Raw genomic sequence first — 20,823 nt, 5'->3', positions numbered from 1 at the left:
ACGGAGCTCGCCGGCCATGGCGGACGGCGGCTTCGGGCGCTCGCGGGGCAGCGGCTACAGGGCACGCGCGAGAGAGAGAGGTGAGGGGAAAAGAAGAGAGGCTCACGGCGGACTCGCAGAGCAGGCCGGTGTGCTCGGGGACGTCCTGCGTCCGGCGAATCGACGGCGATGGCGGCGAGGTCGATCTCCGGCGTCGGTGGTGAAGAAGACAACGGTGTCGGCGATGGAGCGCGTCCGGGGGTGCGTGGCTTGACGAGGAGGTAGAGGGGGTCGAGGCGGAGCTGGGAAGCGTCTCAGGGAGGCGAGGGGAGGCCGGTGGCCGTGGTGGTTCTCGTCGGCGACGGCGGTCGCGTTCGGTGGGAGTGAGGGGGAGCCAGAGGAGGAGATGAGCGAGAGGGAGGGGAAAAGGACCGGGGCGGCTGCGTGGTGACGTGCAATCCATCCAGAGCGGCGAGGGGAGGACAGGCAGACAGGGAGGGAGGAGGCGTGGCGCGGTGGCGCGCGCGCGCGCCGGCCACACTCCGTTCCCCTGTCGGGAAGGAAGACGACAGAGGAGGGGGAGCCTGGTGGGCTGGGCCGCCTGTTGGCTGGGCCGGCCTGCTGCGGCTGGGCTGCACAGGGAAAACCCCAGGTAAGTCCCTCCTTCCTTTTATTTCTGTTTTCTATTTTTTTCTGACATTTGTTTGGTTTAATAAAAATACTAAACCATTTTATTTTATTATGCCAATTTTTTTACAGGAGCTGGATATATTATTCCAGAGCTCTTTTTATAAATGGCATAATTTTTGGGCCATATTTCATATATATAGAAATATATTTCCAATGCAAATATTTATCGAATTAATCCAAATGGCAAAAATAAATGTCCATGAGCTCCTAAAAATATTGTTTTGATTTTTATCTCTGTCCAATATTTTCAGAGGGCAACATGAGCATTTTCTTGGACCCTTTTGGAGAAATTTTTATTTGGGTCATTTTCAAAAATGATTCTGAGGGTTCCACCAATCCTCATTTCAAATTTAAATGAAATTTAAATATGATGCACAAATAGCCAGCTAGCCTAGGTCATACCAGACTAGGGATGTGACACCGATAGACAAAGGGAATTGAATACGGGATTGATTAAGTCCTTGACATCGTGGTTCATCCGATGAGATCATCGTGGAACATGTGGGAGCCATCATGGGTATCCAGATCCCGCTGTTGGTTATTGACCGGAGAACGTCTCGGTCATGTCTACATGTCTCCCGAACCCGTAGGGTCTACACACTTAAGGTTCGATGACGCTAGGGTTATAAAGGAAGTTTGTATGTGGTTACCGAATGTTGTTCGGAGTCCTGGATGAGATCCCGGATGTCACGAGGAGTTCCGGAATGGTCCGGAGGTAAAGATTTATATATGGGAAGTCCTATTTTGGCCACCGGAAAATGTTCGGGATTTTTCGGTATTGTACCGGGAAGGTTCTAGAAGGTTCCGGAGTGGGGCCCACCTGCATGGGGGGACCCACATGGACGTGGGTAGTGGGGGCAAGGCCCCACACCCCTGGTCAAGGCGCACCAAGATCCCCCCTTAGAAGGAATAAGATCATATCCCGAAGGGATAAGATCAAGATCCCTAAAAAGGGGGGATAACAATCGGTGGGGAAGGAAATAATGAGATTTCTTTCCTCCCACCTTGGCCAACGCCCCAATGGACTTGGAGGGCAAGAAACCAGCCCCTACACCCCTATATATAGTGGTGAGGCGCATGGGAGCTACACACGAAGTTCCGGCACAGCCCTACCTCTCTTCCTACTCCTCCTCTCCCATGGTGCTTGGCGAAGCCCTGCTGGATTGCCACGCTCCTCCACCACCACCACGCCGTTGTGCTGCTGTTGGATGGAGTCTTCCTCAACCTCTCCCTCTCTCCTTGCTGGATCAAGGCGTGGGAAACGTCACCGGGCTGTACGTGTGTTGAACGCGGAGGTGCCGTCCGTTCGGCACTAGGATCATCGGTGATTTGAATCACGACGAGTACGACTCCATCAACCCCGTTCACTTGAACGCTTCCGCTTAGCGATCTACAAGGGTATGTAGATGCACTCTCTTTCTACTCGTTGCTGGTCTCTCCATAGATAGATCTTGGTGACACGTAGGAAAATTTTGAATTTCTGCTACGTTCCCCAACAGTGGCATCATGAGCTAGGTCTATTGCGTAGATTCTTTGCACGAGTAGAACACAAAGTTGTTGTGGGCGTTGATGTTGTTCAATATGCTTACTGTTACTAGTCCAATCTTGTTTCGACGGTATTGTGGGATGAAGCGGCCCGGACCGACCTTACACGTACTCTTACGTGAGACAGGTTCCACCGATTGACATGCACTTGGTGCATAAGGTGGCTAGCGGGTGCCAGTCTCTCCCACTTTAGTCGGAACGGATTCGATGAAAAGGGTCCTTATGAAGGGTAAATAGCAATTGGCATATCACGTTGTGGTCTTGCGTAGGTAAGAAACGTTCTTGCTAGAAACCCATAGCAGCCACGTAAAACATGCAACAACAATTAGAGGACGTCTAACTTGTTTTTGCAGGGTATGCTATGTGATGTGATATGGCCAAGAAGAATGTGATGAATGATATGTGATGTATGAGATTGATCATGTTCTTGTAATAGGATTCACGACTTGCATGTCGATGAGTATGACAACCGGTAGGAGCCATAGGAGTTGTCTTTATTTATTGTATGACCTCGTGTCATTGAAGAACGCCATGTAAACTACTTTACTTTATTGCTAAACGCGTTAGTCATAGAAGTAGAAGTAGTCGTTGGCGTGACAACTTCATGAAGACACGATGATGGAGATCATGATGATGGAGATCATGGTGTCGTGCCGGTGACGATGATGATCATGGAGCCCCGAAGATGAAGATCAAAAGGAGCAAAATGATATTGGCCATATCATGTCACTATTTGATTGCATGTGATGTTTATCATGTTTATGCATCTTGTTTTCTTAGGACGACGGTAGTAAATAAGATGATCCCTTACAAAATTTCAAGAAGTGTTCTCCCCTAACTGTGCACCGTTGCTACAGTTCGTCGCTTCTAAACACCACGTGATGATCGGGTGTGATGGATTCTTACGTTCACATACAACGGGTGTAAGACAGTTTTACACAGCGAAAACACTTAGGGTTAACTTGACGAGCCTAGCATGTGCAGACATGGCCTCGGAACACGGAGACCGAAAGGTCGAGCATGAGTCGTATAGTAGATACGATCAACATGAAGATGTTCACCGATGATGACTAGTCCGTCTCACGTGATGATCGGACACGGCCTAGTTGACTCGGATCATGTAATCACTTAGATGACCAGAGGGATGTCTATCTGAGTGGGAGTTGATAAGATGAACTTAATTATCCTGAACATAGTCAAAAGACCTTTTGCAAATTATGTCGTAGCTCGCGCTATAGTTCTACTGTTTAGATATGTTCCTAGAGAAAATATAGTTGAAAGTTGATAGTAGCGATTATGTGATCAGTAGAAAGCTTATGTCCTTAATGCACCGCTCAGTGTGCTGAACCCCAACGTCGTTTGTCGATGTTGCGAACATCGGACATACACGTTTTGATAACTACGTGATAGTTCAATTAAATGGTTTAAGTAGAGGCACCAAAGACGTTTTCGAAACGTCGCGGAACATATGAGATGTTTCGAGGGCGGAAATTGGGATTTCAGGCTCGTGCCCACGTCAAGAGGTATAAGACCTCCGACGATTTTCTTAGCCTGCAAACTAAGGGAGAAAAGCTCAATCCTTGAGCTTGTGCTCAGATTGTCTGAGCACAACAATCACTTGAATCGAGTGGGAGTTGATCCTCCAGATGAGATAGTGATGTTTCCCCAAAGTCATTGCCACCAAGCTTCTAGAGCTTCGTGATTAACTATAACATATCAGGGATAGATATGATGATCCTTGAAATATTCATGATGTTTGACACCGCGAAAGTAGAAATCAAGAAGGAGCATCAATTGTTGATGGTTGGTGAAACCACTAGTTTCAAGAAGGGTAAGGGAACAAAGGGATACTTCATGAAACGGCAATTCAGCTGCTGCTCTAGTGAAGAAACCCAAGGTTGAACCCAAACCCGAGACTAAGTGCTTCTGTAATAAGGGGAACAACCACTGGAGCAGCATTACCCTAGATACTTGGTAGATGAGAAGGCTGGCAAGGTCGATAGAAGTATATTGGATATACATTATGTTAATGTGTACTTTACTAGTACTCCTAGTAGCACCAGGGTATTGGATACCGGTTCGGTTGCTAAGTGTTAGTAACTCGAAATAAAAGCTACGGAATAAACGGAGACTAGCTAAAGGTGAGCTGACGATATATGTTGGAAGTGTTTCCAAGGTTGATATGATCGAGCATCGCACGCTCCCTCTACCACCGAGATTGGTGTTTGCGTTGAGCATAGACATGATTGGATTATGTCTATCGCAATACGGTTATTCATTTAAGGAGAATAATGGTTACTCTATTTTTGAATAATACCTTCAATGGTCTTGCACCTAAAGGAATGGTTTATTGAATCTCGGTCGTAGTGATACACATTTTCATGCCAAAAGATATAAGATAGTAATGATAGTACCACTTACTTGTGGCACTGCCATGTAAGTCATATCGGTATAAAATGCATGAAGAAGCTCCATGTTGATGGATCTTTGGACTCACTCATTTTTGAAAAGTTTGAGACATGCGAACCATGTCTATTGGTGTATACGCATAAAGAAACTCCATGCAGATGGATCGTTTGGACTCACTTGATTTTGAATCACTTGAGATATGCAAATCATACCACATGGGCAACATGACTGAAAAGCCTCGTTTTCAGTAAAATGGAACAAGATAGCAACTTGTTGAAAGGAACACATTTTGATGTGTGCAGTCCAATGAGTGCTGAGGCATGCAGTGAATATCGTTATGTTCTTACTTCACAGATGATTCGAGTAGATGTTAAGAATATTTTCTTGATGAAACACAAGTCTGAATTATTGAATGGTTCAAGTAATTTCAGAGTGAAGTAGAAGATCATTGTGACAAGAGGATAAAATGTCTATGATATGATCATAGAGATGAATATCTGAGTTACGAGTTTTGGCACACAATTAAGACATTGTGGAAATTGTTTCGCAATTAATACCGCCTGGAACACCATAGTGTGATGGTGTGTCCGAACATCATAGTTGCACCCTATTGGATATGATGCATACCATGATGTCTCTTATCGAACTGCCACGATAGTTTATGGGTTAGGCATTAAAGACAACCACATTCACTTTAAATAGGGCACCACGTAATTCCGATGAGATGACACCGTATGAATTATGGTTTAGAGAAACCTAAGTTGTCGTTTCTTAAAGGTTTGGGGCTGCGACACTTTTGTGAAAAGATTTCAGGATTAAGCTCGAATCCAAAGCGGATAAAGTACATCTTCATAGGACACCCAAAACAATTGGGTATACCTCCTAATTCAGATCCGAAAGCAATATAAATTGTTTCTAGAATCGGGTCCTTTCTCGAGGAAAGGTTTCTCTCGAAAGAATTGAGTGGGAGGATGGTGGAGACTTGATGAGGTTATTGAACCGTCACTTCAACTAGTGTATAGCAGGGCACAAAGAGTTGTTCCTGTGGCACCTACACCAATTGAAGTGGAAGCTTATGATAGTGATCATGAAGTTTCGGATCAAGTCACTACCGTACCTCGTAGGGTGACAAGGATGCGTACTACTTTAGAGTGGCACGGTAATCCTATCTTGAAGGTCATGTTGCTAGACAACAATGAACCTACGAGCTATGGAGAAGCGATGGTGGGCCCAAATTCCGATAAATGGTTAGAAGCCATGAAATCCGAGATAGGATCCATGTATAAAAACAAAGTATAGACTTTGGAAGAACTACTTGATGGTCGTAAGGCTGTTGAGTACAGATGGATTTTAAAGGAAGACGGACGATGATGGTAAATGTCACCATTAAGAAAGCTCGACTTGTCGTTAAGATGTTTTCTGACAAGTTCAAGGAGTTGACTACGGTGAGATTTTCTCACTCGTAGCGATGCTAAGAGTCTGTTGGAATTATATTAGTGATTACTGCATTATTTATGAAATCTTGCAGATAGGATGTCAAAACATTGTTTCCTCGACGATTTTCTTGAGGAAAAGTTGTATGTGATACAACCGGAAGGTTTCGTCAATCCTGAAAGATGCTAATAAGTATGCAAAGCTCCAGCTATCCTTCTGAGGACTGGAGAAAGCATCTCGGAGTTGGAATGTATGCTTTGATGAGATGATCAAAGATTTTGGGTGTATACAAAGTTTATGAGAAACTGGTATTTCCAAAGAAGTGAGTGGGAGCACTATAGATTTTCTGACATATTGATGATCGGAAATGATGTAGAACTTCTAGAAAGCATATAGGGTTATTTGAAAGGTGTTTTTCAATAGAAAACCTGGAATAAGCTACTTGAGCATTGAGCATCAAGACCTATAAGGATAGATCAAAACTCTTGATGGTACTTTCAAATGAGCACATACCTTGACATGATCTTGAAGGTGTTCAAGATGAACCAGTCAAAGAAGAAGTTCTTGCCTGAGTTGTAAGGTACGAAGTTAAGACTTAAAGCTCGACCATGGCAGAATAGAAAGGACGAAGGTCGTCTCCTATGCTTAAGACGTAGGCTCTTCAGTATGCTATGATGTGTACCGCACCTGAAGTGTGCCTTGCCATGAGTCAGTCAAGGGGTACAAGAGTGATCCAAGAATGGCTCACAGGACAGCGGTCAAAGTTATCCTTAGTAACTAGTGGACTAAGGAATTTTCTCGATTATGGAGGTGGTAAAAGAGTTCGTCGTAAAGGTTACGACGATGCAAGCTTGACACCTATCCGGATAGCCCTGAGTAGAGAGACCGGATACATATAATGGAGCAATAATTTAGAATAGCTCCAAGTAGAACAGTTGTTTGGAATAGCTCCAAATAGAGCGTGGTAGCTGCATCTAGGAGATGACATAGAGATTTGTAAAGCACACACGGATCTGAAAGGTTCAGACCCGTTGACTAAAACCTCTCTCACAAGAAACATGATCAAACATAAAACTCATTGAGTGTTAATCACATAGTGATGTGAACTAGACTACTGACTCTAGTAAACTCTTGGGTATTAGTCACATGGCGATGTGACTTGTGAGTGTTAATCACATGGCGATGTGAACTAGATTATTGACTCTAGTGCAAGTGGGAGACTATTGGAAATATGCCCTAGAGGCAATAATAAAAGTATTATTATTATATTTCCTTGTTCATGATAATTGTCTTTTATTCATGCTATAACTGTATTATCCGGAAATCGTAATACACGTGTGAATACATAGACCACAATATGTCCCTAGTGAGCCTTTAGTTGACTAGCTCGTTGTGATCAACAGATAGTCATGGTTTCCTGGCTATGGACATTGGATGTCGTTGATAACGGGATCACATCATTAGGAGAATGATGTGATGGACAAGACCCAATCCTAAGACTAGCACAAAAGATCGTGTAGTTCATTTGCTAGAGCTTTGCCAATGTCAAGTATCTCTTCCTTCGACCATGAGAGCGTGTAACTCCTGGATACCGTAGGAGTGCTCTAGGTGTATCAAACGTCACAACGTAACTGGGTGACTATAAAGGTGCACTACAGGTATCTCCGAAAGTTTCTATTGTTTTATGCGGATCGAGACTGGGATTTGTCACTCCGTGTAAACGGAGAGGTATCTCTGGGCCCACTCGGTAGGACATCATCATATGTGCAATGTGACCAAGGAGTTGATCACGGGATGATGTGTTACGGAACGAGTAAAGTGACTTGCCGGTAACGAGATTGAACAAGGTATTGGATACCGACGATCGAATCTCGGGCAAGTAACATATCGATAGTCAAAGGGAATTGAATACGGGATTGATTAAGTCCTTGACATCGTGGTTCATCCGATGAGATCATCGTGGAACATGTGGGAGCCATCATGGGTATCCATATCCCGCTGTTGGTTATTGACCGGAGAACGTCTCGGTCATGTCTACATGTCTCCCGAACCCGTAGGGTCTACACACTTAAGGTTCGATGACGCTAGGGTTGTAAAGGAAGTTTGTATGTGGTTACCGAATGTTGTTCGGAGTCCCGGATGAGATCCCGGACGTCACGAGGAGTTCCGGAATGGTCCGGAGGTAAAGATTTATATATGGGAAGTCCTATTTTGGCCACCGGAAAATGTTCGGGATTTTTCGGTATTGTACCGGGAAGGTTCTAGAAGGTTCCGGAGTGGGGCCCACCTGCATGGGGGGACCCACATGGACGTGGGTAGTGGGGGAAAGGCCCCACACCCCTGGTCAAGGCGCACCAAGATCCCCCCTTAGAAGGAATAAGATCATATCCCGAAGGGATAAGATCAAGATCCCTAAAAAGGGGGGATAACAATCGGTGGGGAAGGAAATAATGAGATTTCTTTCCTCCCACCTTGGCCAACGCCCCAATGGACTTGGAGGGCAAGAAACCAGCCCCTCCACCCCTATATATAGTGGGGAGGCGCATGGGAGCTACACACGAAGTTCTGGCACAGCCCTACCTCTCTTCCTACTCCTCCTCTCCCATGGTGCTTGGCGAAGCCCTGCTGGATTGCCACGCTCCTCCACCACCACCACGCCGTTGTGCTGCTGTTGGATGGAGTCTTCCTCAACCTCTCCCTCTCTCCTTGCTGGATCAAGGCGTGGGAGACGTCACCGGGCTGTACATGTGTTGAACGCAGAGGTGCCGTCCGTTCGGCACTAGGATCATCGGTGATTTGAATCACGACGAGTACGACTCCATCAACCCCGTTCACTTGAACGCTTCCGCTTAGCGATCTAGAAGGGTATGTAGATGCACTCTCTTTCTACTCGTTGCTGGTCTCTCCATAGATAGATCTTGGTGACACGTAGGAAAATTTTGAATTTCTGCTACGTTCCCCATCATCTCCTTCATATCCACATGGCCCGCGACGATGATTTCCACGCCATCAAATACCTCCCACTCAAGCTTAAAGGACCAGCCCGGCAATGGCTTAACAGCCTACCAACAGGGTCAATCAGCTGTTGGGAGGACCTGGAAGCCGCATTCCTCGACAATTTCCAGGGCACTAAGTTGTGACCCCCAGACGCTGACGACCTAAGCCACGTAATTCAGCAGCCAGACGAATCGGGCAGGCAATTCTGGACACGGTTCCTAACAAAGAAAAATCAAATACTCGACTGTCTGTACGCAGAGGCCTTAGCAGCCTTCAAGCATAATATGCGTGATGAGTGGCCTGCCCGGCACCTAGGACAGGAGAAGCCGAAATCTATGGCAGCACTCACGGCACTCATGACCCGCTTTTGCGCGGGAGAAGACAGCTGGCTTGCTCGTAGCAACAACATGACCAAGAACCCGGGTCGTTCGGACACCAGGGACATTAGAGGCAGGTCGCGTCGCAACCAACAGAAGCGCCGCATCAACGGCGACAATGCTAAGGATACGGCAGTTAATGCCGGAGTCAGAGGCTCTAAATCCGGTCAACGGAAAAAGTCATTCAAAAGGAATCCTAGGGGCCCGTCCAGCTTGGACCGAATACTCGACCGCTTGTGCCAAATACATGGCACCCCCGAAAAGCCGGCCAATCACACCAACAGGGACTGTTGGGTGTTCAAGCAGGCAGGCAGATTAAGTGGCGACAATGAAGACAAGGGGTTGCATACCGATGACGACGAGGAGCCCCGGCCGCCAAACAACAATGGACAGAAGGGTTTTCCCCCACAAGTGCGGATGGTGAACATGATATACGCCACCCACGTCCCCAAGAGGGAGCGGAAGCGCGCGTTAAGGGACGTATACGCGGTAGAGCCAGTTGCCCCAAAGTTCAACCCATGGTCCTCCTGCCCGATCACCTTTGATCGAAGAGACCATCCCACTAGCATCCGTCATGGCGGATTCGCCGCATTGGTTCTCGACCCAATTATTGACGGATTTCATCTCACTAGAGTCCTTATGGATGGCGGCAGTAGCCTGAACCTGCTTTACCAGGATACAGTGCGAAAAATGGGCATAGATCCCTCAAGGATTAAGCCCACCAAAACGGCCTTTAAAGGCGTAATACCAGGTGTAGAGGCCAGCTGTACAGGCTTAGTCACACTTGAAGTGGTCTTCGGATCTCCGGATAATTTCCGAAGCGAGGAGTTAATCTTCGACATAGTCCCGTTCCGCAGTGGTTATCATGCACTGCTCGGGCGAACCGCATTTGCCAAGTTCAATGCGGTCCTGCACTATGCATACCTTAAGCTCAAGATGCCAGGCCCTCGAGGAGTAATTACGGTCAATGAAAACACCGAATGCTCCCTCCGTACGGAGGAGCACACGGCGGCCCTCGCAGCGGAAGGACAAAGCAGCCTTTCCAGGCAGTTCTCTAGTCCGGCCATTCAATGACCGGACACCGTCAAGCGCACCCGGAGTAACCTACAACAGGACCGCCTGGCACGTTCCTAGCAGGCGTAGCAATTCGGCCCCGACCCCAACCCTCACAAAAAGGCGAAGCCAGTACTTCGCGTCCATAACTATGCTCTGGAGATACCCTAGGCATAGGGGGAGGGGCACCATTACGGCATGCCCAAAACACGGCTTAAACCGCACCAGGGGCTGCCGATTTTTTACTTTTCTCTTACTTTCAGGACTCTACTCTCTGGAAGGCCTGTTCGGCTGTTCAACTACCGCACAAACGATGCAAGAACCAGGAAGCAGACAAGCCATGACGCATTATGGAAATCACAGGTGGTCTCTATCACGAGCAGTATACGTGTTTCACATACTATTCCGCATCTTGCCCCTGGAGCAGACAAGTTAAATAGTCCAACTTTTCGTTTATCACATTACTTGTATCATTCTTCTTTGATCGCAGCCATTTTAATGAACAATGCATAGCTTTTGTCTATTTTTTGCATTACCTTTTTTTCCTTAATGACATGTTGCACCCGTACACCTTGGTACGGCCAAAATACGCCAGGGGCTTCAGTACCCCTCAACATGGTGTAAGAAGTCCGAACACTTTCACAAGTGCGGCACCCCGAACTTATAGCATTATATGCATCGGCTCCGAATCATGTCTTGGGTCAATAGTTGGGTTTGCCCGGCTCCTATGTTTTGGTGCCTTACGTTCCGCTATAACGGCTAAGGTAGAACTAGGAGAACCACTGCGATTATGCCCCAGTTGAGCTGGGCCGAGCACCTCAGTGGAGAAAGCTAAAACTGACTGTCATGATGAGCTGGTCGCTGTTCGAGAGGTCTTTTCGAGTCCTTAAAGACTTATGTCGCTTAGGGCGAGGAGTCGGCTCTGTCTGGCCAAGGCATGGATAGCGCCTCGAACTCGGTCTTTCGAATACTAGGGGCTTCCCCGAAATTTAAAATTATAGAATTCTATGGCTAAGTGAGAGTGTTCACGCATTATAGTCCGATTGCCTCGTTCGTTGGGCTGAGCGCCTCCCTCAAAGGACCCAAATATGAGAAAAAGAGCGCCCAGGTTTATCCCCGAACACCCTAGCACTAGCGGCAAGGGGGCAGAAGCCGACGACTCGCCATCTCTCAGTATTGATAAACAGCCGCACAGAAGGTAATATTTTAAATTCAAGCAGCATTGCTTAGCGCATATGAACAAGTTTTCAGCGCACAGGATAACACGAGCGGGTTTTATTCAAAAAATACATCCTTGGTACATTCATTCGCAACAAGGCGGGCACCCTTCAGAACATCCTTATAATAATTCTCGGGCTTGCGATGCTTTTTCCCCGGTGGTGGCCCGTCCTTCACAAGCTTCTCCGCATCCAGCTTGCCCTAGTGCACCTTAGCACGGGCAAGGGCCCTACGGGCACCTTGGATGCAGACGGAGCGCTTGATGTCTTCAAGCCTTGGACAGGCCTCCACCAGCCGCCGCACCAGCCCGAAATAGCTCCCAGGCAGGGCCTCTCCAGGCTATAGCCGAACTAGGAGGCCCTTCATGGCCTGTTCGGCCGCCTTGTGGAGCTTGACCAGTTGCTTCAGCTGGTCGCTCAGGGGAACGGGGTGTCCGGCATCAACGTACTGCGACCAGAACACCTTCTCCGTCGAGTTGCCCTCCTCGCCTCGCTAGAATGCGAACACTCCTGGAGAGGTCCGGATTCGGGTAAGTAACAGGTAACTCATGTTTACGTGTTTGCTTTGCATAAAGAATGCCTTACCCGCCGCAATCTTCTTCACCTCATCCAACTCCTGGAGGGTCCTCTGGGACTCGGCCTTGGCAGACTTGGCATTCTCTATAGCTGTCGCAAGCTCGGACGCTCGCGTCTTCGAGTCAAGCTCCAAACTCTCATGTTTCTTCATGAGAACCTGGAGCTCTTGCCGCACCTTGCCAACCTCAACCTCGTACCTCTCCCACTCGGTGCGCTCCACGGCCGCACTCTTCTCGGCCTCAAGCAGCGCTTGCTTGACGGTCACCACATTAGATGTGGCCCCTACAATAGCCATGTCAATCCTGTCATTTTTTGCAATTGCACCTTTTTTATATACATATTCAAACAGGGTATTTCTTACCTTCCATCTCCTCGAGCTGCTTCTTGGCACGCCCGAGCTCTTGCTCGGACTTCTCGAGACTCTGCTTCAGCACGTCAACTTCCGCAGTCAGTGCAGCGGACGCTAGCAGAGAAGCCTGCATACGCATATTGACTCCTTTTGTTAGACTCCTACGTATTCTTTGATCCTCTATTCGGCTTTTCTTCCCGAATGCCCAACAGAGCATCAGGGGCTACTGTCTATGCAGTAACATTATTTGAACATTCTTTACTTACCTCAAAGCCTGTTAAAAGGCTTGTACAAGCTTCAGTCAGTCCGCTTTTGGCGGACTGAACCTTCTGGATCACCGCACTCATAATAGTGCGGTGCCCCTCGTCGATGGAGACACCTTGGAGCGCCTCCAACATATTTTCCGGCGCCTCCGGTTGGACGGAGGTCACCGGCATGGCAGGCTTGCTCCTCTTGGAAGGAGGTCGCCCGCCGGACTCTGGAACCCTTGAAGATTCTGGAGCTGTGCCCGGCCTTAAGCCGGACTTGGAGCCTGGGGGGTTTCATCCCCTTTACTCCTGGAGTCCAGGAGGTCGCATTGCGGCGCCTCCAGGACCACCTCCTCCCGGCTAGGAACCTGTTGGGACAACACTTCGGTGTCGTCCATAGGGCGGGGGAATGAAGCCGTCGGAAGCGAGTTTACCTCCGACGGATCCAGTGAGCCGCTCGATGATGTGTCGAGCCGGTCTTTAGGTGGGCTGCATAAACACATTCGACGTAAGGGAAAGCTGTGCAATAAGCAAATACTATGAGTCGCTCTGGTATCCGGATACTTATGATTTTGCTAGGGGCTTGGCCCTGGGCTGCCACTCCTCTTCGTCATCGTCGACATCGGTGGAGTAGTCCGGAGGAAGGGTTTTCCCCTTCTTGGACCCTCCGGTCTCCTCAGAGAGGGCGGCCTTCCTTTTCTTCTCTCCTCCCGCTGGAGGGGGAGAGGTCTCTTCTTCTTCCTCCTCGTCTTAACGAGAGGAAGGTGCTTCGGGACCGTCGGATGACGAGTCCGACACCTCCTGGCGCCGGGCACTCTTTCGAGTCCCCATGGCCCTTTTCGTGGCCTTCTTCTCCGGCACCACATAGGGCGCCGGAACCAGCAGCTTCGCAAAGCGAGCGTCCGCTGGGCCTTCGGGCAAAGGAGCTAGACAGTTGATCTGTCCGGACGTCACCCCCCAATCCTGTCAAAGATAAGCGAGCTTAGATCCTGCATAGAGTCAAACTGCGAAAAACTAATACCTTGTAAAAAGACAAAAATAGCTTACCGCCAGAGCGCGGTGTTGAGCACTTAATCCGCCATCCTCTGCAGCGGATGCGGGAGCCTCGGCGCCCTTGAAAAGCATCCTCCAGGCATCTTCGTACGTCGTGTCAAAGGGCCTGTTAAGAGTTTGATGCTGCGGTGGGTCGAACTCCCAAAGGTTGAAGGCCCATCGTTGACACGGGAGGATCAGGCGGATGAGCATAACCTGGACTACGTTGACAAGCTTGAGCTTCTTGTCCACCAGGGTTTGGATGCATGTTTGGAGTCCGGTCAGCTCTCCTTTTTTACCCCACGATAGGCCGATCTCCTTCCAGGAGATGAGCCGCGTAGGGGGTTCGGACCGAAACTCGGGGGCTGCGACCCATTCGGGGTCGCACGGCTCGGTGATGTAGAACCTCCCCGACTGCCACCCCTTCAGGGTCTCCACGAAGGAGCCCTCGAGCCACAAGACGTTGGCCATCTTGCCAACCATGGCGCCGCCGCACTCCGCCTGGCTTCCACGCACCACCTTCGGGTTGACGTTGAAGGTCTTTAGCCATAAGCTGAAATGGGGGCGGATGCGGAGGAAAGCCGCACACGACGATAAATGCCGAGAGGTTGAGGACGAAGTTCGGGGCCAGATCGTGGAAATCCAGGCCGTAGTAGAACATGAGCCCCCGGACAAATGGATGCAGAGGGAAGCCCAGTCCACGGAGGAAATGGGGGAGAAATACCACCCTCTCATGGGGCCTAGGAGTGTGGATGAGGTGCCCCTTTTCGGGGAGTCGGTGTGCGATGTCGCTGGCCAGATATCCGGCCTTCCTCAGCTTTTTTATGTGTCCCTCCGTGAAGGAGGAGACCATCCACTTGCCTCCCGCTCCGTACATGACTAGAGAAGGTTGAGGTGGTAGTGCGGACTTGGGCACTGGAGCTCGAGTGCGCAAGAATGGATAGGTAGAGGAGGAAGAAGGCATGGGCGAAAAGGTGGATCCTTATCCCCTTATATGGGCGTACGCGATTATGTGTCCCCACCAGCATGATAAAACTTGCTTATCTCCAAGCGCCGTAATCAAAGGCGCGGTTGGGTTACCCACGCCCGTATTGATGAGAATCCCAAAATGAGGGGGGCACGATCTCTGCTTCAACAAGACGTGCCAAGGAAACCGCCTCGCACAACGCGCTGAGGTGGGATAATTAAATGGATAAAGGCTTGGCCGTGGCGTGTCGCACCACGGAATACATCAGCAGATTAGATTTGTGTCAATATTATTATCCTCTCTACGGCAATATGTGGAAACTTATTTTGCAGAGCCGGACACTCTCTTTGTGTTCAAGATCTTCTATGAAGTATTTGGAGGAGGAACCCGCCTTGCAAGGCCGAAGACAATTTGCGCGCCGGACTCGTCATCATGAAGCCTGGTTCAGGGGCTACTGAGGGAGTCCTGGATTAGGGGGTGTTCGGATAGCCGAACTATACCTTCAAGCCGGACTCCTGGATTATGAAGATTCAAGATTAAAGACTCCGTCCCGTGTCCGGAAGGGACTTTCCTTGGCGTGGAAGGCAAGCTTGGCGATACGGATATATAGATCTCCTACCATTGTAACTGACTTTGTGTAACCCTAACCCTCTCCGGTGTCTATATAAACCGGAGGGTTTTAGTCTGTAGGACAACATACACATCAACAATCATACCATAGGCTAGCTTCTAGGGTTTAGCCTCTCTGATCTCGTGGTAGATCAAATCTTGTAATACCCATACTATCAATATTAATCAAGCAGGACGTAGGGTTTTACCTCCATCGAGAGGGCCCGAACCTGGCTAAACCTTCGTGTCCCCTGCCTCCTGTTACCATCCGGCCTAGACGCACAGTTCGGGAGCCCCTACCCGAGAACTATGTAGACATGACCGAGACACATCTCCGGTCAATAACCAATAGCAGAACCTGGATGCTCATATTGTCTCCTACATATTCTACGAAGATCTTTATCGGTCAAACCGCATAACAACATACGTTGTTCCCTTTGTCATCGGTATGTTACTTACCCGAGATTCGATCGTCGGTATCATCATACCTAGTTCAATCTCGTCACCGACAAGTCTCTTTACTCGTTCCATAATGCATGATCCCGTGACTAACTCATTAGTCACGTTGGTTGCAAGGTTCAAAGTGATGTGCATTACCGAGAGGGCCCAGAGATACCTCTCGGATACACATAGTGACAAATCCTAATCTCGATGTATGCCAACTCAACAAACACCATCGGAGACACCTGTAGAGCATCTTTATAATCACCTAGCTACGTTGTGTCGTTTGATAGTACACAAGTGTCGGTGTACAAAAAGAGGGGTACACTTTTTGTACCCCTATAACTGTGCACGGGCAGTCTGAGCCACGGGCACCACCACACCAAGAAAGGCAAGGGAGGTGAGCCAGGGTAAGACCGAAGCTCAAGAGAACTACGATGCCAAGGCCAAGACCACGAAGAGCAAAGGGGACGAAGACAGTTCTAGCAGCCCTGACAAGACCCTTGCCGCGGCGACTCGTCCCGCGCCTACGGAGCAAATCACCCTTGAGTCCACTGCCCCCAAAGGGCAAGGATTCGGGAGACATCCCTGTGGTGGCATGCAGATCTTCGTGAAGACATTCAAGATCAGATACGCACTAAGGAGACGACAACCCTTGGCGGGATCCCAGCCGAGGAAGACCACAAGGCCCCCGGCAAGCGCCTTGCCGGGGATGACAGTAGGCGCCTCAGCAAGACCCTTGTCGGGGCCCCGGCAAGGCCCTTACCGAGGACACCTGCATGGCCACCATCAGGCCCATGCCGACTAAACCTCCACCACCGCATGCACGCAGCTGCCGACCCAACCAGCTAGGCAGGCACGTGCGTGGCGGCATGCAGATCTTTGTAAAGACCCACCACTGCGCCACCTCAGCTACCTGCCTACCTACGTGGCATCGCAGGCGTCGCTGGCCAGGGCGCGCGTCGACACAAGAAGGAGCGGCGATGGACGAGACAGGTTTCTCCCCCGTCCCCGATAAAGCAAGGACACCTAAGCAAGACGCATTAAATGCGCCCTGTCATGTAATGCGAGGGATAACCTTGCATCACTGTACCCTTTCCACGTCCTGTGTGCCACTGTGGCAACCCCTTTTTCTATAAAAGGAGGTCCGAGGCGACCATGAGAAGGATTCGGCTTTTTGGAGCTCCTCACGCCCCATAGCTAGCTCAAGAACACAGATATACAATCCACCAAAGCTGGAGTAGGGTTTTACGCATCCTCACGGCCCGAACCTGGATAAACGAACTGTGTGGTCCCTGTTAGATCCGCTCTTCTCACGACCCCGCGCCCTACTAACCGTACTAGGGATTCTTGTGATCCCATAGGTGTCGTTCCCACCGACATCTCTGGCGCGCCAGGTAGGGGGCGCAGTTGTGAGAATCTGCTTTAGCAGTTAGTTCGGCGCTTCTTCATCATCATGGCGCCCAAGAAGAAGACGATGGTGGCGGTTGGCCAGTCGGAAGCTGGACAGCCCGTCCCGACGTGGGCGAGCAGTGGACCGGTCACAGAAAGGACCCGGGGCGCTGCTCGCAAACACCAACACCATCCCAGCAGCCGGAGTTTGGGAGGCGGCAATGTTTGTGCGCCTGGTAACGGGCCACACGTCGCCAAATCCAAAGGCGGAGCCAAGCCCTTCGCGGGTGGAGCGGAGCCTTCCAGGGTCATCGCCGCCCCGCCCGAAGGCGACGCAAGGGCCTCCAAGACTCCCACGCCGGCGCCAACAGCGCGCTCCTCCCAGGCAACGCGCGACGAACGGCGTAATCACGCCGAAGATCCTGGGCGTCGCCGCGGGAAGAGCCCCGAGCGCCACTCCCGGGACATAGAGGACCTGCCCACTCGCCGAGGCACTGGTGAAAACGGCATGCGACCGCGGGGTCATGATAGAGCTCCTTCTGACATGGTCAGAAGTCAAAGCGCGTCGCGATCCGTGCAGGTTTCGCTGCCACCGACGCCAGCAGAGGCCCTGGCGCACGCGCAGTTGCTCCTCTACTTTTCTCCGGCTACGGGGAAACTTGACGAATGGAGAGCCACTATCCGAAGCCTTGTTGTGGTGGCAAACAAAGACGAACCAAGTCCGGTGAGGCCCCCGGGTCAATGCTCCGATGGAGTCCCGTGGACCAGTGACGGAAAAGCCGGCGGCGCCGCGACCATGGTGCATTCACCTCTTCCCCATCCGGTACCACGGACGCCGGCTCATTGCGACGTTGCGGGCGACGACATCTCCATAGCATCGTCTGACCCGCGGACCCACTGTGCCCAGCGCCAAGTTCTTCGGGAACGAGCCCATGAAGACGCTCGAACCACTATCGAGCACCGGCGCGGAGCGCGCCACCAGCCAGATAGGCGAGCAGGGCCTGCTGTGAACCACCCGGCCCCGGAGAGCCCTGGAGGCCTACCTTACGAGGTAGGCTGTCCGGCTTTTACCCGTGAGCTACGGCAGTTCCAGTGGCCCACTCACCGCACCTTCAAACCTGACGTTGGCGAAAAGTACAACGACAAGACTCACCTGTCTGAGTTTCTCAACATCTACACCATCACGATGCAAGCCGCCGGAGCCCGTGATGATAAGGTGCTTGCGAATTACTTTCCATTGGCTCTTAAACCCAACGCCATGTCGTGGTTGATGCACTTGCCGGTAGACTCTATTTCCTCCTGGTCGGATTTGTGCCATGAGTTTGTGGGTGCCTTTACTGGGGGTCACCAAGCCCATGGCCAAGCAAGCGACCTGCATGTCATTCCCCAGAAGGGAGGCGAGAGTCTGTGCAAGTATATACAGAGGTTCAGCCGGGTACAGTACAATATCCCTGATGTTCACCCTGCCGCCATCATCAGCGCGTTCCATCAGAACGTGCGTAACCACAAGATGCGCGAAGAACTGGCAATGAACAAGGTGAAAGATGTGGCAGAACTCTATGTTTTTGCTGATAGATTTGCCCGAGCTGAAGAGGGAAGGAAGTACCCCGGCGAAGATGCCGGTGTGGAAACCGACTCCTCAGATGAGGATACTGCCGCCCCGGCGAAGAAGGGCCGGCGCTGCAACATGAAGCGCAAAGGTAAGTCTGTGCTTGCCGTCGAGGGATCTGACGACGCTGCCTCCGCCAAGAAAACCAAGGCAGATGACCCCGGCAAGGAAATTACCGGATGTGTCGCCTGCCGGGCCTTGGCGGCTGTCGAGAAGCCAGGAAGCTCTGACAAGCAATACTGCAAGATCCATCACACCAAAGGCCATGATCTCCAGAACTGCCGACAGGTTGAGCTCCTTGCTGAGAAGCAGAGGGCTGAATATGAGAGGCAGGACAAGGAGAAAGGCCAGGACGGTGCTGAGGGGTCCGGCAATAAGCATGATGGATAGGCGGGACATCGCGGCAAAGATAAACAGCAGGAGAGGCCCGCCCGGGGCTGTGACAAAAAGCCAGAAGACGATGATCACGAAGAGGACGATGAGTCTGGTGACCAAGAATTTCAGAAAGCTACAGAGGCCATGTGCGTTGATGGCAGCGCCTCGCTGCATACCTCTCACCGCCAACTTAAACAGTGGGCGCGTGAGATTACAGCGGCAGAACCGTCGTTTGATGCCCGAAGACCGCTGAAGTGATCCAGCACACCTATCATATTTGACACTGAGGATCACCTTGATCGCACTACTGCAGTCGGGTGCTTGCCATTGTTGGTTTCACCAACAATACGCAACCTCAAGGTGACAAAGATGCTAGTCGATGGCGGGGCCAGCCTGAACTTAATCTCGCCTGCCATGATCGAGAAATTGCAGATTCCTGATGAAGACCTCGAAGAGACGGGCACGTTTCAGGGGGTCAACCCGGGAAGAAGTCAACCAAAGGGAAAGGTCACGTTGCCTGTGACTTTTGGGAGTGATCTGAACTACAGGACAGAAAGGATTTTGTTCGACGTTGCCAAGATCCGCTTGCCTTACAACGGGATCCTTGGCCGCCCAGCGCTGGCCAAGTTCATGGCGGCGTCACATTACGCCTACAACACCCTGAAGATGCCGGGGCCTGTAATGATCATCACCGTCCCGTCAGACAAGAAGGATGCGCTAATTTGCGCTGACCAACTCTACCAACAAGTAGTTGCAGCACCCGCCACTGCTAAGGCGCTAGCTCCTGCCGCTGGAGCCCTGGGAAGGCGAAAGAAGAAGACCGGTGAGACCTCAGGCACCCACTCCGGCAAGCGCACCTCTTCAGAGTGTAGCGCTCCCGTCGAGGACGTGCCAGAGAGCTCCACCAACAGAAACAAGAAGTCCAGGGCCACACCGCCGGGAACCAAGAAGGTTTCTGTCAAGGAGGACGGCACGGGAGGAGCTTTTACCATAAGCTCCACCCTTGACGACAAATAGGAAGACGCACTCGTCACCTTCCTGCGGGCGAATGTCGATGTGTTTGCATGGCAAGCATCCGACACCCCCGGCATTCCCAGGGAGGTGATTGAGCACCAACTTGCTATCTGTCCTCATGCGCGGCCCATCAAGCAGAAGGTCAGAAAGCAAGCTTTGGAATGACAAGAGTTCATCGCAGAGGAGATCCGAAAACTGGAAGCAGCGGGTTTGGTAAGAGGAGTGCTCCATCCAACGTGGTTGGCCAATCCGGTGGTAGTGCGCAAGGCAAATGGGAAGTGAGGGCTGTGTATTGATTACACAGATATTAATAAAGCTTGTCCCAAAGACCCCTTCCCATTGCTGCGCATCGACCAAATTGTTGACTCCACAGCTGGGTGTGATTTGTTTGCATTCCTCGATGCCTACTCCGGCTACCACCAGATCTTCATGACAAGGGAAGACGAAGAGAAAACGGCATTCATCACCCCATGTGGTACATATTGCTTTATACGGATGCCTTTCGGGTTG

This window comes from Triticum dicoccoides, chromosome 6A, assembly GCF_002162155.2.
Source record: "Triticum dicoccoides isolate Atlit2015 ecotype Zavitan chromosome 6A, WEW_v2.0, whole genome shotgun sequence".
NCBI lineage: Eukaryota > Viridiplantae > Streptophyta > Magnoliopsida > Poales > Poaceae > Triticum > Triticum dicoccoides.
Note: the sequence above shows the minus strand (reverse complement) of the source record.